The sequence below is a fragment of the Zea mays genome, chromosome 4 (assembly GCF_902167145.1).
Source record: "Zea mays cultivar B73 chromosome 4, Zm-B73-REFERENCE-NAM-5.0, whole genome shotgun sequence".
NCBI classification, from domain to species: domain Eukaryota; kingdom Viridiplantae; phylum Streptophyta; class Magnoliopsida; order Poales; family Poaceae; genus Zea; species Zea mays.
The window spans coordinates 186,292,712-186,302,509 of NC_050099.1; positions in this window are offsets into that span (position 1 = coordinate 186,292,712).

A 9,798-nucleotide genomic window follows, 5' to 3' on the forward strand; every position below is an offset into this window, starting at 1 on the left:
CCTCGACGGCAGCTACGACATGATACTCTTTCCACCGCCGGGCGACAGCGACAATGGCGGCCGACAGTCCGCCCGCCGGCGGCGGGATCGACGACGTCTTCCCCGCGTGGTGGAAGAACAACCTTCGAGCTCGCCCCGTCCTCTTCCCCACCGACGGAGGAGGAGGCGGGGCAACCAAGGCCAAGCAGGAGGCAGCGCCTCGTCAGCTGTCGAGCGAGTCGACAACGCCAGCACCCCAACGGGGGGCGCGCCGGACATCGACCTCGCGCTTGAGACGAAGACGAGCGCTGTCTCCCCGCGACACGCCAATCCCGAGCAAACGGACGACGCCAGCACGCTCGCGAAAGGCTTGCTGGGTGTCACCCTCGTACCTAAGACGACGGTGCAGTCAGTCCCCGACGTGACTTCATCACCGCCCGTCGACCAAGAGGTACCGACCGATTCCCATCCCACACCTTTCGGATTCAGCCTCGACCCGCCTAGCGGCTCCGCTTTGGCAGACGCTCTCGCAGAGGCGAGTCCGAACCCTCTGGGGTTTCGTATACGGTCACCTTGGGAACGGCTGACGGACGTCTCGACCTACGGGCCCTCTGGGTCCGAGGAAGACGACGAGCCCAGCTTCTGTTGGGATTTCTCCGGACTTGGCAACCCCAGTGCCATGCGGGACTTCATGACCGCATGCGACTACTGCCTTTCCGACTGTTCCGACGGTAGCCGTAGCCTCGGTGACAAGGACTGCGGCCCGAGCCGCGAATGTTTCCACGTCGATCTAGGGGGTCCCTCCGAAGGCAACCATCTCGGTATGCCGGAGGACGGTGATCTCCCTAGGTCGGTGCCTCGCATTGACATCCCACGGGAGCTAGTTGTGGTCCCCGTTCCGGCAGGGGTCACGACCCACAGCTCGAGCAAATCCGTGGGGTGCAGGCCAGGCTCGACGAGGGAGCAGGAGCGCTTGAGCCAGTCCGCCGGGACGTCGGACAGGCATGGGCGGGCCAACCTCCGGCCGGAGAAATGCGTCATCTACCCCAGGGCTTCCTGCACCGCATCGCCGACGATGTCAGGGTCAGGCCGCCACCCGCATCCAGTGGGGTCGGCCAGAACCTGGCTGCAGCAGCAATGCTCCTCCGCGCGATGCCGGAGCCATCAACCACCGAGGGGCGGCGAATCCAGGGAGAGCTCAAGAATCTCCTGGAAGGCGCCACGGTCCGGCGGGCCGAGAGCTCCGCCTCCCGAAGGCAGGGGTACCCCTCGGAACATCATGCCGTGACTTCCCGACTCATGCGGGAAGCCTCGGTCTACACCGGGCGCACGCGCAACACAGCGCCTGCGGCCCCGGGTCGCCTCGGCAACGAGCACCATCACCGCGACCGTCGGGCCCGCCTCGACGAGAGGGTGCGCCGAGGCTACCACCCCAGGCGTGGGGGACGCTACGACAGAGGGGAGGATCGGAGTCCCTCGCCCGAACCACCCGGTCTGCAGGCCTTCAGCCGGGCCATACGACGGGCGCCGTTCCCGACCCGGTTCCGACCCCCGACTACTATCAAAAAGTACTCGGGAGAGATGAGACCGGAACTGTGGCTCGCGGACTACCGTCTGGCCTGCCAACTGGGTGGAACGGACGATGACAACCTCATCATCCGCAACCTCCCCCTGTTCCTCTCCGACACCGCTCGCGCCTGGTTGGAGCACCTGCCTCCGGGGCAGATCTCCAACTGGGACGACCTAGTCCAAGCTTTCGCCGACAATTTCCAGGGCACGTACGTGCGCCCCGGGAATTTCTAGGACCTCCGAAGCTGCCGACAGCAGCCGGGAGAGTCTCTCCGGGACTACATCCGGCGATTTTCGAAGCAGCGCACCGAGCTGCCCAACATCACCGACTCGGATGTCATCGGCGCGTTCCTCGCTAGCACCACCTGCCGCGACCTGGTGAGCAAGCTGGGTCGCAAGACCCCCACCAGGGCAAGCGAGCTGATGGACATCGCCACCAAGTTCGCCTCCAGCCAGGAGGCGGTCGAGGCTATCTTTCGGAAGGACAAGCAGCCCTAGGGCCACCCATCGGAAGATGCCCCCGAGGCGTCAACTCAGCGCGGCGCCAAGAAGAAGGGCAAGAAGAAGTCGCAAGCGAAACGCGACGCCGCCGATGCAGACCTTGTCGCTGCCGCCGAGTACAAGAACCCTCGGAAACCCCCCGGAGGTGCCAACCTCTTCGACAAGATGCTCAAGGAGCCGTGCCCCTACCACCAGGGGCCCGTCAAGCACACCCTTGAGGAGTGCGTCATGCTTCGGCGCCACTTCCACAGGGCCGGGCCACCCGCGGAGGGTGGCAGGGCCCGCGACGACGACAAGAAGGAAGATCACCAGGCAGGAGAGTTCCCCAAGGTCCGCGACTGCTTCATGATCTACAGTGGGCAAGCGGCGAGCGCCTCGGCTCGGCACCGCAAGCAAGAGCGCCGGGAGGTCTGTTCGGTGAAGGTGGCGGCACCAGTCTACCTAGACTGGTCCGACAAGCCCATCACCTTCGACCAAGCCGACCACCCCGACCATGTGCCGAGCCCGGGGAAATACCCGCTCGTCGTCGACCCCGTCATCGGCGACGTCAGGCTCACCAAGATCCTCATGGACGGAGGCAGCAGCCTCAACATCATCTACGCCGAGACCCTCGGGCTTCTGCGTATCGATCTGTCCTCGGTCCGGGCGGGCGCTGCGCCTTTCCATGGGATCATCCCTGGGAAGCGCGTCCAGCCCCTCGGACAACTCGATCTTCCCGTCTGCTTCGGAACACCATCCAACTTCCGAAGGGAGACCCTGACATTCGACGTGGTCGGGTTCCGAGGAACCTACCACGCGGTACTGGGGAGGCCATGCTACACGAAGTTCATGGCCGTCCCCAACTACACCTACCTCAAGCTCAAGATGTCGGGCCCCAACGGGATCATCACCGTCGGCCCCACGTACAAACACGCGTTCGAATGCGACGTAGAGTGCGTGGAGTACGCCGAGGCCCTCGCCGAGTCCGAGGCCCTCATCGCCGACCTGGAGAGCCTCTCTAAGGAGGTGCCAGACGTGAAGCGTCAAGCCGGCAACTTCGAGCCAGCGGAGACGGTTAAGTCCGTCCCCCTCGACCCCAGCAACGACGCCTCCAAGCAAGTCTGGATCGGCTCCGGGCTCGATTCCAAATAGGAAGCAGTGCTCGTCGACTTTCTCCGCGCGAACGCCAACGTCTTCGCGTGGAGTCCCTCAAACATGCCCGGCATACCGAGGGATGTCGCCGAGCACTCGCTGGACATCCGAGCCGGAGCCCGACCCGTCAAGCAGCCTCTGCGCCGATTCGACGAGGAGAAGCGCAGAGCCATAGGCGAGGAGATCCACAATCTAATGGCGGCAGGGTTCATCAAAGAGGTATTCCATCCCAAATGGCTTGCCAACCCTGTGCTTGTGAGAAAGAAAGGGGGGAAATGGCGGATGTGTGTAGACTACACTGGTCTGAACAAAGCATGTCCGAAGGTTCCCTACCCTCTGCCTCGCATCGCTAGGTGCGAAACCCTGTCTTTCCTCGATGCCTACTCAGGGTATCACCAAATCAGGATGAAAGAGTCCGACCAGCTCGCGACTTCTTTCATCACACCCTTCGGCATGTACTGCTATGTCACCATGCCGTTCGGCTTGAGGAATGCGGGCGCGACGTACCAGCGGTGCATGAACCATGTATTTGGCGAACACATTGGCCGCACGGTCGAGGCCTACGTCGATGACATCGTAGTCAAGACGAGGAAAGCCTCTGACCTCCTTTCCGACCTTGAAGTGACATTCCGATGTCTCAAGGCGAAAGGCGTCAAGCTCAATCTCGAAAAGTGTGTCTTCGGGGTGCCCCGAGGCATGCTCTTGGGGTTCATCGTCTCCGAGCGGGGCATCGAAGCCAACCCGGAGAAGATCGCAGCCATCACCAGCATGGGGCCCATCAAGGACTTGAAAGGCGTACAAAGGGTCATGGGATGTCTCGCGGCTCTGAGCCGCTTCATCTCATGCCTCGGCGAAAGAGGTCTACCTCTGTACCGCCTCTTAAGGAAGGTCGAGTGCTTCACTTGGACCTCTGAGGCCGAGGAAGCCCTCGGGAACCTGAAGGCGCTCCTCACGAAGGCGCCTATCTTGGTGCCCCCTGCTGCCGGAGAAGCCCTCTTGGTCTACGTCGCCGTGACCACTCAGGTGGTTAGCGCCGCGATTGTGGTCGAAAGGCAAGAAGAGGGCATGCACTGCCCGTTCAGAGGCCAGTCTACTTCGTCAGCGAGGTACTGTCCGAAACCAAGATCCGCTACCCACAAGTTCAGAAGCTGCTGTATGCGGTGATCCTGACACGGCGGAAGTTGCGACACTACTTCGAGTCTCATCCGGTAACTGTGGTGTCATCCTTCCCCCTGGGGGAGATCATCCATTGCCGAGAGGCCTCGGGTAGGATTGCAAAGTGGGCGGTGGAAATCATGGGCGAAACAATCTCGTTCGCCCCTCGAAAGGCCATCAAATCCCAGGTCTTGGCGGACTTCGTGGCTGAATGGGTCGACACCCAGCTACCAACAGCTCCGATCCAACCGGAGCTCTGGACCATGTTCTTCGACGGGTTGCTGATGAATATAGGAGCCGACGCAGGCCTACTCTTCATCTCGCCCCTCGGGAAGCACCTACGCTACGTGCTACGCCTCCATTTCCCGGCGTCCAACAATGTAGCTGAGTACGAGGCTCTGGTCAACGGGTTGTGGATTGCCGTCGAGCTAGGGGTCCGACGCCTCGATGCTCGCGGTGACTCGCAGCTCGTCATCGACCAAGACATGAAGAACTCCCACTGCCGCGACCCAAAGATGGAGGCCTACTGCGATGAGGTTTGGTGCCTGGAAGACAAGTTCTACGGGCTCGAGCTCAACCACATCGCTCGGCACTACAACGAGACTGCGGACGAGCTGGCTAAAATAGCCTCGGGGCGAACAACGGTTCCCCCGGACGTCTTCTCTCGAGATCTGCATCAACCCTCCGTCAAGATCGACGACACGCCCGAGCCTGAGGCACCCTCAGCCCAGCCCGAGGCACCCTCGGCACAGTCCGAGGCACCCTCGGCTTGGCCCGAGGCACCCTCGGTTCAGCCCGAGGTACCCTCGGCCCCCGAGGGCGAGACGCTGCACGTCGAGGGGGAGCAAAGCGGGGTCACGCCTGATCAAAACTGGCAGACCCCGTACCTGCAATATCTCCTCCGAGGAGAGCTACCTCTCGACCGAGCCGAAGCTCGGCGGTTGGCGCGGCACGCCAAGTCGTTCGTCTTGCTGGGAGAAGGGAAGGAGCTCTACCACCGCAGCCCTTCAGGCATCCTCCAGCGATGCATCTCCACCACCGAAGGTCAGGAACTCCTCCGAGAAATACACTTGGGGGCTTGCGGCCACCACGCAGCACCTCGAGCCCTTGTCGGAAATGCTTTCCGACAAGGTTTCTACTGGCCAACGGCGGTGGCTGACGCCACTAGAATTGTCCGCGCCTGCGAAGGGTGTCAGTTCTACGCAAGGCAGACCCACCTGCCCGCTCAGGCTCTGCAGACGATACCCATCACCTGGCCTTTTGCTGTGTGGGGTCTGGACCTCATCGGCCCCTTGCAGAAGGCACCCAGGGGCTACACGCACCTGTTGGTCGCCATCGACAAATTCTCCAAGTGGATCGAGGTCCGACCCCTAAACAGCATCAGGTCCGAGCAGGCGGTGGCGTTCTTCACCAACATCATCCACCGTTTCGGGGTCCCGAACTCCATCATCACCAACAACGGCACCCAGTTCACCGGCAGAAAGTTCCTGGACTTCTGCGAGGATCACCACATCCGGGTGGACTGGGCCGCCGTGGCTCATCCCATGACGAATGGGCAAGTAGAGCGTGCCAACGGCATGATTCTACAAGGACTCAAGCCTTGGATTTACAACGACCTCAACAAGTTCGGCAAGCGATGGATGAAGGAACTCCCCTCGATGGTCTGGAGCCTGAGGACAACACCGAGCCGAGCCACGGGCTTCACGCCGTTCTTTCTAGTCTATGGGGCCGAGGTCATCTTGCCCACAGACCTGGAATACGGTTCCCCGAGGTCGAGGGCCTATGCCGACCAAAGCAACCAAGCTAGTCGAGAAGACTCGCTGGACCAGCTGGAAGAGGCTCGGGACAAGGCCTTACTACACTTGGCGCGGTACCAGCAGTACATGCGACGCTACCACGTCCGAGGGGTCCGGTCCCGAGACCTCCAGGTGGGCGACCCGGTGCTTCGGCTGCGACAAGACGCCCGAGGTCGACACAAGCTCACGCCCCCCCTGGGAGGGGCCATTCGTCATCGCCAAAGTTCTGAAGCCCGGAACGTACAAGCTGGCCAACAGTCAAGGCGAGGTCTACAGCAACGCTTGGAACATCCAACAGCTACGTCGCTTCTACCCTTAAGATGTTTTCAAGTTGTTCATATACCTCGCTCCCACGCAAAGTTTAGTCATCAAGGAAGGGTCAGCCTTGCCTCGGCAAAGCCCGACCCTCCCTCGGGGGCTAAAAGGGGGGAACCCCCTCTGCGTCGAAATTTTCCTCGAAAAAAGATCTTTTGTGCCAGAATGTCTTTCGTGCTTTTCGACTACTTCGAAAGTGGATCCTGAAAACGACGGAGTACACGTAAGCAGCCAAGGCTGACCGAGCCGAGGGACTCCTACGCCTCCGGGATACGGATACCTCACTCATCACCTTCTGCGATAAGTAACTCACGTTCGGATAAGTGATTCCGCGGACCGAACAAGTCTTCACGTTCGAAAGCTCTTCTGCCGGAGCGATTCTTTGAGCCTTCTCGACTGCGTCGGTGACAGAACCCCATGGACGGGTAAGAGTGCACGTAAGCGGCAAGGCCGACCGAGCCGAGGGACTCCTACGCCTCCAGGATACGGATACCTCACTCATCACCTTCCGTGAGAAGCAACTCTCGCTCGCACAAACAATTCTGTTACCGACAAAAAAGTCCAGATACTCGAAACAAGAGGAAAGGAGACGCGGCTTTACAACACGGCGAGGGTGTGTTTTGGCCTCGACGGCCGCAGAAAACACACGCTACAAGATAATCCGATCCTGCAGGCTCGGATCTTGACGGCTAAAGGGAGCAGCAGCACCCTCGGCGTCGACAACACCTTCGGCGAGGTCCGACCTAGCCTCGGACGGCGACACGGTCCAAGGGTCTCCGCTCTGAAGGACAACGTCATCACCAAGCCCGGGCCATCGCCGCCAGGGTCTTCTTCGAGAATCCGGCCCGAGCCGGCGGCTCGGCCGGTCACCCCGGGGCCTCGGCCAGCTGTCCCTCAAGGACATCAGCCCGGCTCGAGGCCTCGGCAGATCAATTCCGGCGTCGGTCCCGCTAACGGACGACTCGGCCAAGCTCCGGCCGACCAGGTCTTCTTTTCGAGCCAACTCTGCCCCTGTTCGCGCTGACACCGCTATCCCTGGCCTCGGCTCATCGAAGAGCGGCCGAGGGATTCCTCTAACTAAGCAAGGGAAGCCTCGGACAACAAGGCTGACCGAGCCGAGGGACTCCTATGCCTCCGGGATACGGACACCTCACTCGTCACCTTTACACGGGGCGACTCATGCTTGGTGAAGCGGTTCAGACAACCAACAGGCGAGTCTTAGTGCTCGAAAATGAGGAAAAAACACGGCTCCGTGCCGAAATTACATACATGTTCAGGCCTCGACAGCCACAATAAACAAAAACACTGGCTTTCGAAGTGCCATTACAAACGGAACTCCGGTTCCACCTCCGCAGGTACGAACAACCCCACTCGATGGGGGAGGGGCCTGCGGAGCAACAGAAGACCGACGAACGGCGCGCCGCCACCCGCTCCGGCAGCGGCGGCGACGACGACTTCTGCTCCGGGGGGCCGAACAGCGGCAGCGATGACCTCAGGGCGGATGCTGCTGCAAGGAGCCCCCCGCCCATGCCCAAACTCGTGAGGCAAGGGCGGGCAGAAGGCCGTAGAGTTGGAGGTCGGTCCGTGGGCGGCCCTGGCTATCTCGTTGGCAGAAGAACCTCTTCCAGCTGCCGTGGCGGAAGCCGGCGCCGAGAACGGCTCCGAAGCCACTCGGGTCCGAGAGCCAGGCACGCGGCAGCTGCCAGCGCCACGGACGACAACCGCCCTTCCCCTCGATCACTGAGGGAAGGAGCGGGCCACCGCCCACGCAGGGGCCGACCCCAACTCGGCACACTCCCCTCCCCAGCCCTGGTGATGAAAATCCTTGAGGCTGAGGGAGGGGCAGAGGCCGCGGCCCGGTTCGCTTTCCCCCGCCATCAAACTGAAGGTCACCATCTTGGGTGACCGCCGGCGGAGGGGTGCAACCGGGCTGCATGATGAAAATCCTTGAAGCCGAACGATGGCTGAAAGGTACCAACTCCCGTGGAGTTGCGTTCCTCCAACGACGAGGCGGAAACACGGCGGGTATCCCCCATCCGGGGGCTTGGAAGGTGGAAAGACACGATGCATAAGGGAGTGCGAAGACATGGTTGCCTTCTAAGAGGGCCACCCTCCTTTTAAAGGCGACTCTCCCTACTTGCGTCCCCAGCCGTCGTGGGCTGAGTCTTCTCCAACACGCTCCAAGGTCCTCCCCTACGGCGCGGGGGCTGGGTCCCACACGTCATGCAAGCCGGCCCAGAGCAGAAGAAGCCAAACCGCCGTGCGCGGTGCGTGGAACCGCCCAGCGGTTACAAGCGGCTCTCCACTTTTGCCCAGACCAGCGGGCGAAAGGGCGGGCAGCCATGCAGGCGGCATGCAACCGCGCCAAGTGGGCGCACTTCTCTGACTCCCAACACGCCCAGCATGGAGGCCCAGGCCCACGCGTCATGCAAACGGCGCGCCGAATGCTTCGTGCATGCAACTGCCCCACCACTTGCGCCACCACCGTGCCTCCTCGACTGCGGAACCAATGCCGCGACTCGAGGCGACCCAGCGCACGACCCAGCAGTGCCAGCCTGGCGCGACGGTCAATGCGGCCAAAAATGGGCCGACAGTAATGGCGGTGGCAGGCGGGCAGGAGTAGCGGTCACGTCGTCAGCCAAGCTTACGTCCCATTCGGGGGCAGCGAGAGAACCCTCTCTCACGGCGTGAAGACAACGCGCCCGTGTTCCGTTCCTCGAACGGCTCGCGCACGCGCAACGGCCGCCCCGCGAACCACTCGCCCCGTCGCATTAACTCCGTGGCGGGACAGGCGGCGCCTCTGGCAGGAAAAGCGAGCGACGCTTCGCCTTCGCCATAATGACCGCGTCAAAAAAAGGTACGCCGTGTCGTTCGATTTCGCATCCTTTTCCTTTTTTCCTCTTTCTCTCTCTTGCAACAGGGACCGGGAAAGGGGGATACCCCGAAAAGGATCCTTCCCCGTGAAGGAACCAGGCTCCGAGCCTCCCTACTGATCAGAGGTTCGAAGGCTGGCCCCTCGGAAGGGTTCAACAACCGCCTCAGAGCACGTGGGCTCCACACCCACTACTGGTCAGAGGTTCGAAGGCCAGCCCCTCGGAAGGGTTCAACGGCCGCCTCAGGCTACTCGGGCTCCGCGCCCACTACTGATCAGGGGTTCGAAGGCTGGCCCCCGAAGGGTTCACAGCCGCCTCAGACACAGAGCGAGGGATGACCATGGGTACGTTCGATACATAACCAAGGCTCGGGCTGCGCTCCCGAGGTACCCTAGGACATTTCCGAGACCAGCGGGAACGATCTTGTAACGGAATCCCATCAGAGGGAGGCATTGAGCCCTCGGACCCCGTCGCCAGGG